Genomic DNA, 7,007 nt, shown 5'->3' on the forward strand with positions numbered 1-7,007 from the left:
CTTCGCATCTTCACAGAGCTAAGTTTTAGACACTTAAAAAAGGCGCAACTTTATTATCCTAAACTCTTTGCACTGCTCGGTGGCCGTGTGAGGTAAGTAGTCAACTTTTGATTTCACTATCGAAGTTGCCGGATTCGATTGATTGACTTGGTTTATTTTACTCGGCTTTTCTCGCATTTTTCCTGATTGCGAAGATGAGGAGGAGAGATGATATGATGAAATTGATAAAGGGACAATCAAACAGAACATCCATGCTCAGGCCGGGATTCACAGTCCACTTTATGCACATACGAGGGTCACTATTTATATTTTGAGCCTAACAATGAAATAACAGGAATTTGGCATTGAAAACTGCTTTATTGTTTTTCCAAGTACAGGGTTTGTCCGGAAAGTAATAGGACTGATTTTTTTTCGCCGCGACTGTACTTCGGAGCGCGCGCGCACTGACTGTATTCGGTAGAGGGGGTTCCTACCTAACCTACAAGCTGCTAGTCAGTTGTCTCCGAGCACCCGGAGAGTCAGGACAGGCTTTTTCGCGCGACGTGTTTCTGTGAGTGGTGCAAGCCGAAAATGCAGCGTTCGTTAGAGCAGAGGTACGCGATTAAATTCTGTGTGAAACTCGGTAAATCTGCGACAGAGACGTTTGATATGATCAAGCAGGCTTACCCAGATGATACTTTAGCAAGAAGTGGTGTGTTTCGGTGGCACAAGGCCTTTTCGGAGGGCCGGGAAGAGGTCGCCGATGAAGACCGTGCTGGAAGACCTTCGACTTCGACAAACACCGACAATGTGACTCGTGTGCGCGAAGTTTTGAACTCAGACCGTGGACTGAGTATTCGCTTAATTGCCCAGATGTTAAATTTACCTAAATCTGTGGTTCATGACATTGTGACGGAGCATTTGAACATGCGCAAGGTGTGCGCGAAGATGGTCCCAAAAGTGCTTACTGACGACCAAGTTGCGGCGAGTGGAAGTGTGCCAAGAAAATTTGAACATGTGTGAAAGTGACCCCCAATTTTTGGATAACGTTATCACAGGTGACGAGTCATGGATCTTTGAGTATGATCCCGAGACAAAGAGGCAATCTTTTGAGACGACAGAGGGGATCCAAGCATCCTGCACCGCGGCTCTAAAGGCTATTCCGGAGAATGCCTTCCGTGACGCCTTCAATGATTGGAAATCGCGCTGGCAGCGCTGTATCGACGCAGAAGGAGACTACTTTGAAAGTTTTTAAAGAATTGTAACGATTGGCTCAATAATTTTTTTAAATCGACTCAGTCCTATTACTTTCCGGACAAACCCTGTATTCTCCTTATGGTCAATAATACACTTTTGCATTCGTTCGAACCATTTGTCAAAGCAGTTTTTCCAATCTTCTTGAGACACCTCCATAATATGGTTTTTAAACGCATCAACGGCGTCTTCCGCCGACGAAAATCGTTGTCCACGCAATTTATTCTTGACATTCGGGAACAAGAAGAAGTCATTGGGTGCCAAATCAGGACTGTATGGCGGATGACCCATCAATTCGATTTTTTGACTGTTCATAAAGTCGGTTGTTAAGATGAGATGTGTGACAGCTGGCATTGTCTTGATGAAGAATGATCCGACGGCGTTTGTTTGTTTTCCGTATTTGACCGAAGACCTCTGGCAAACAAATTGTTGTGTACCATTCAGAGTTAACCGTTCTACGTTCCTCTAAAGGCACAGTTGCCACATGACCAGTTTTCCCGAAAAAACAGGCGACCATTTGTTTCTATGTGCTTCGAGCGCGAACAACTTTTGTTGGATTGGGTTCATCTTGAAACACCCATACAGTCGACTGCTGTTTACGTTCCGGCTCATATGCATATATCCATGATTCGTCACCTGTTACAATCTTATATACGTCTTTTGAAGCACCACGATTGTATTTATTGAGCATTTGTTTGCACCAATTGACGCGAGCGTCTTTTTTGAGTTTTTGTCAAATTGTGTGGGATCCAACGAGAACATACCTTTCTCACAGATAAATGATCATGTAATATTTTATATATGCTGGTGGAACTAATGCCTATGGTTGTCTCAATCTCACAGTATGTCAAATGACGAACTTGCAGTATTAGGTTTTGCACAGCATCAATGTTTTCTTGAACAACAACTGATTTTGGACGACCTTCGCGAATCTCGTCGGTGAGCGAATGGCGGCCACGATTAAATTCGTTATACCAGCGTTTCACAGTGGCAAAGGATGGGGCTTCATCCTCAAATGTGGAAGTAAGTTGATCGATACACTCTTGTCTTGATAATCCACGTCGAAAATCGTAAGAAATCATCGCACGAAAATGTTCACAAGTTAATTCCATTTTATTGTTGTCGCGCAATCTCCAAGGCAACATAAACAACACAAATGAAGCTATTGACAAAACATTTGAAGTACGTTATGGTCAATAATGCCAGACGATTCCGTGCAAACGTCAAATCGCGCCTAACTTCAATCAGTGTTGCCAAGGCTCAAAATAAAAATAGTGACCCTCGTATATGCTAATCGGGACTGGACCATGGGCGTTGCCAGAAATTTTTGCAGGGGAGGGGGGTCAGGCAAATATAAAAATTGAATAGTCGACAAATAATAAGTATTATTACCACGGTTATAAATGTTATTATAGAATAATATTATAAACAAACAAATTATTCGAAATAATAACCATATACATAAATAGTGAAACTCGATCCACCAAACGAGTGAATACCAGCATAACTAAACTATTTTCAATTATTTCTTTTGCATTTTATGCAGTTAGCATCTGAAATGCATTTTGATATTAACTTTTGCACGTCTCGTTCAAGAAAAGGTTTTAAATGTAAGTTTTTTTTTTTTTTGTTCTTCTTTCATAGAGTTTCTTGTGTGACCTCTCACCTACAACTGTAATTATTAGAATTTTGAAAACTGTGAAACCATTTGTCCTTTGGATGAAATGCTAGAATATAACCTTGCTCGTGTATTTTTCACTCAATGTTTTCGATACAATGCATTTTTACTTTGATTATTCTCTTCGAATACTAAGTAAATAAACTGTATTTCTGTTCTTAGCAATAAGAGCAACAAACCTTAGACTTTCTTGCATCTATAAATGAACAATGTCAATTTCAAGGGGGGTCCACCGATCCGTTCGAAAACTCCCCACCCCCTGCCGACGCTCATGCCCTACAGTTTAAAGTGGAATCCTAACCTCTATGCGCCTCCACCGGGTATCTAAAGCGGGACCTCTCGATTACAAAGCGACGACGTTTACCACTACGCCATGAGGCCCCAGGCCGGGATTCGAATCTGTGAGTTACCGGGTTGTAGTTACGGCGTTGCCATGGTAGAGGGGCGACGTAAAGTAACAAAAATGAAATAGAATCCTACAGGGTAGGCATACCAATTCCTGCAAGGTATGCAGTACTCTGTAGAGTATCCTCCATAACCCATGACAGGGGTCTCGGGTTCCATGCCCCGGGGGGGGGGGGGGCATACAGTGATTGATTGATTTGCTTTATTTTACTTTACTTTTTGTGCCACTTCTGGATAATTTGCAAAGATGGGGATGAGTGACGATATGATGAAATTGATGAATGGACACTCACAAACATCTATGCCCAGGCCGGGATTCGAACCCGGGCCCCCTGGCGTTGTAGTACGACATGATAACCACTCCGCCACGGAGGCCGGCACACAGTCGTCGAGATCCAATTTTAAACTGTATATCCGGTCTTAATTGACCTATCTGTGTATAAAGTGAACTTAAAACTAAATATCGGGTGTTATTTACACATACGCTAGCTATACTTGAAGAGAAGCGGGAAATTTTCACTGGGTGACACGGGATCAGCGCATTAAGTCATACCGCCGCTATTTACTGGGTTTCACAACCGGAGCTCGCTGCCTCCAAGTAGCTTCCCGACTATCCTCACGATACTTGATTTAGACCGGTTTGGACATTCTCCGTGGATCGAACCCGGGACCATACACAGCACAGGCGAAAGCTATTCAGCTACACACGAGCTCTAATTTTCTTTGTATGTTCTTATATCCCAATATCTCAGATGTTGGGAGTTGCGTAAGCGCAAATTTCTGCGCATTCGTTTGAACAAAATTTCAGGCTTGTTTTAGTTTCCTCCAAGGAAATAGCTACACGTTCTTCTCCCTTCTGTGTTCAAGAGGGCTTTCGACCATCATTGTGCAATGTAGACATCTTGAAAAGTGAAAGTGGATTGATATGTTGTCGCACTTATACTGCACGATTATATCTGGGCAAATATTAACAGTGAGTTTCATTACAACACACTAAGCAGCTTACGATTCCGTTGCCCCCTAGGCATTAATTTCCACATTTTCCGCCAAGAGTTCATGCCAACAACATACGTTACATTTAATGGGTAGTATCATGCGATGAGATGATCCTCTGCACGATGTCATGTAACGGGGTGTAAACCCTTGGGATTTACTCGGAAGATGCAAGGAAATAAATTCAATTGATAAAACTAGTCTAGGTACGGAACATTTCCGAGGCGTAGTTTTCATAAGAGCAATACAGGATTGTCACAAACGTTTTTTCTTTGCTCCGTCATTATTCCAGCAATAAACCATTCACTTTTATCGTTGTGAACAGTGCTCGAAATCTGTGTTTGGGGGTGAGGGGAAAGATGGTATACCCCAGCTGTCTCGTTATCAGAATGCTTGAGAGGCCTTCCCCGGTGAGCTAGTTGTAACTAGAGACGGCCAAATCCAAATATCCAGATTATCCGAAATGTCTAGATATCCGAATGTGTACTTTATCCTGCCAGTTTATAATGTATCCGTTTTACGGGCTTATTAGTCTTTTTCGTATTTCACTGTACGGATTTTTTACAAATCCTTCATCATTATCTGTTTTATCTGGATATCCGTATTATCCATTCCACCCGAAACGGATATCGGATAGTTTCAAATCCGGATATCAGTTATCCGGATTTTGTAACCCTTTGCCTTGTAATCAAGGGTTCCGGTTTCATCCAGTCGAGGCACATCGCACAGTGGTTCGATTCCCACTTTCAAATGTAGGTTGGCCCGATTAGGCTATCTGTGCATAAAGTGGACTTGAGTAAACATTGCCCAACCTGACAAGACCTAAACGGGTACGAGTGGACCTGGGTTTGATTCTCAGATGAACAGTACACATTCGGCGTTGGCACGGTTTCGAGAGGACAGTTGAACTATTTGACAGGAATAGTACCCAATCCTGTTTAGAAGGCTGGAAAAGAGTAGGGATGGGACTCGACGCGCTGACCACCCAAGAAAATTACGCTAGAGTCAAGGTATAGTTTAAAAACATACAGCCAAGTTCAAACATCGTCGCTTGGGAAAATAAAATGTCCCGACAAACAGACCACGTAAATATCAAACAAATTTAAAGAACTGAAACACCATCGCGACGTTTTAACGGCACCAGCAATTTTTTTGTAGGTTAACGTTTTTTTCCCCTTTGTTTTCTACCGACATGAACCCTGCGGATATTTCTTCGTAAAGATACCTGTACTAATATTTATACCCACGTAACCACGGTAATATCCTTTGTTGGACGACAGTGTGGGGAGATCGTGAGTGAAACTAAACCGAACACAAATACGCACGTCATCGGGCTACCCCGCACACTTCCTACATTGTAGAGAAATAAATATAACCCAATTAACCAGATTGTCGTAACCAGTTAAGCACTTCAAGCGAACATTATCTTTCAACGTACTTGATGCCGGCTGGAGTACCCCCTTTCCTCTGCCTGTACAGAGGGGGAGAAAGAAACAAGTAGTGGCAACGCTGCATGTCTTTTTCTTTCCTCGTTGGCTATCGTTAGGACCAGCACGCAAGCAGATTGTTATCTGTACGCGAGATACGTGGAGGCAATTGGTATGCCCAGCAACTAACCCCGGGGCCCCATAAGGACATACATAAATGCAAACATCCACTGAAATTTGATTTACGCACTTCCGTTCCTATATGGCTAATGGAATCATTTGGACCCTTCCATTAAGCGTAGTGATGAGATGCAAGTCAAATGACACATAAACACAAACAGCGGTGTCCCATTGCAACCAACACACTGTCAGGGGGTGGTTTTGTGTGTGCGGGGTTCCGGTATGCTTGCTTCCAGATATAACCCCCACCCATACGCACCACTGGCATAAAAGTGTAAGGTCCTCTTTAGACTAAAGCATTTTCCTTAACATTTATGCCATGGCCAATATGCTACCGTGTAATGTGAAAAATCTTATGGCATAAATGTCATGGCATTTCACACGGATAGGTAGGATCCATTCTATTTTCGTAGCATAACCAATCAGAAGCGACCTCTGGGTCACGAGCGCAGCTGTAATGACTTCCGAGTGAGATGTACATGATGTACCACTTCACATTTTAAAAAGCCGATAACTATTCAACCAACAGGAATAATGTTTCCTATAAAATAGTCTTAGGTTCAATGGCTTTGTTTAAATACATACTTTATAACCTACTAGTTTATTACCCGACGTTGGCCCGGTATTTATTTATCCCAATCTTCTATTAGACAGGAAACTAATGACTTCTAACTATAGTGCAAAATTAACCTGGAGTTGAACGGCATTGGGAGTGTCACTATTCATCTTAGCGACCACGTAAACTATCGATTCCACACTAATATCGGTCGTTTCACATTCACCCCTTTCCCACCCCCACCCCTAGGGGTGTCTTGGTAGTTGAACGGTATTGGGAGTGTCACTATTCATCTAAGCGACCACGTAAACCATGGATTCCACACTAATATCAGTCATTTTCGCAACACAAAGTCGTCATATCAGCCTGAATGTTAGACAACCCGAGAAAAATATCGTTGTACGGAATTGCATAGTCACGGATGTCTGTCTGTGCGGAATTTGATATCGGTCGTTGTCGATTATTTTTACAGGTCACCCCTTCCCACCTCACCCCTAGGGGTGTCTTATCCCCAAAGTATTCTTTCCATATTGCA

At 42.6% G+C, this 7,007-nt stretch overlaps 1 pseudogene; it reads left to right on the forward strand.

The window, feature by feature from the left end:
- The first annotated feature begins 570 nt into the window (after positions 1-570).
- Positions 571-1,002, forward strand: LOC145995072 (protein GVQW3 pseudogene; annotated as a pseudogene).
- The last annotated feature ends 6,005 nt before the right edge of the window (positions 1,003-7,007 follow it).

Source organism: Lepisma saccharinum, chromosome 11, assembly GCF_977018435.1.
Source record: "Lepisma saccharinum chromosome 11, izLepSacc3.1, whole genome shotgun sequence".
Taxonomy (NCBI): domain Eukaryota; kingdom Metazoa; phylum Arthropoda; class Insecta; order Zygentoma; family Lepismatidae; genus Lepisma; species Lepisma saccharinum.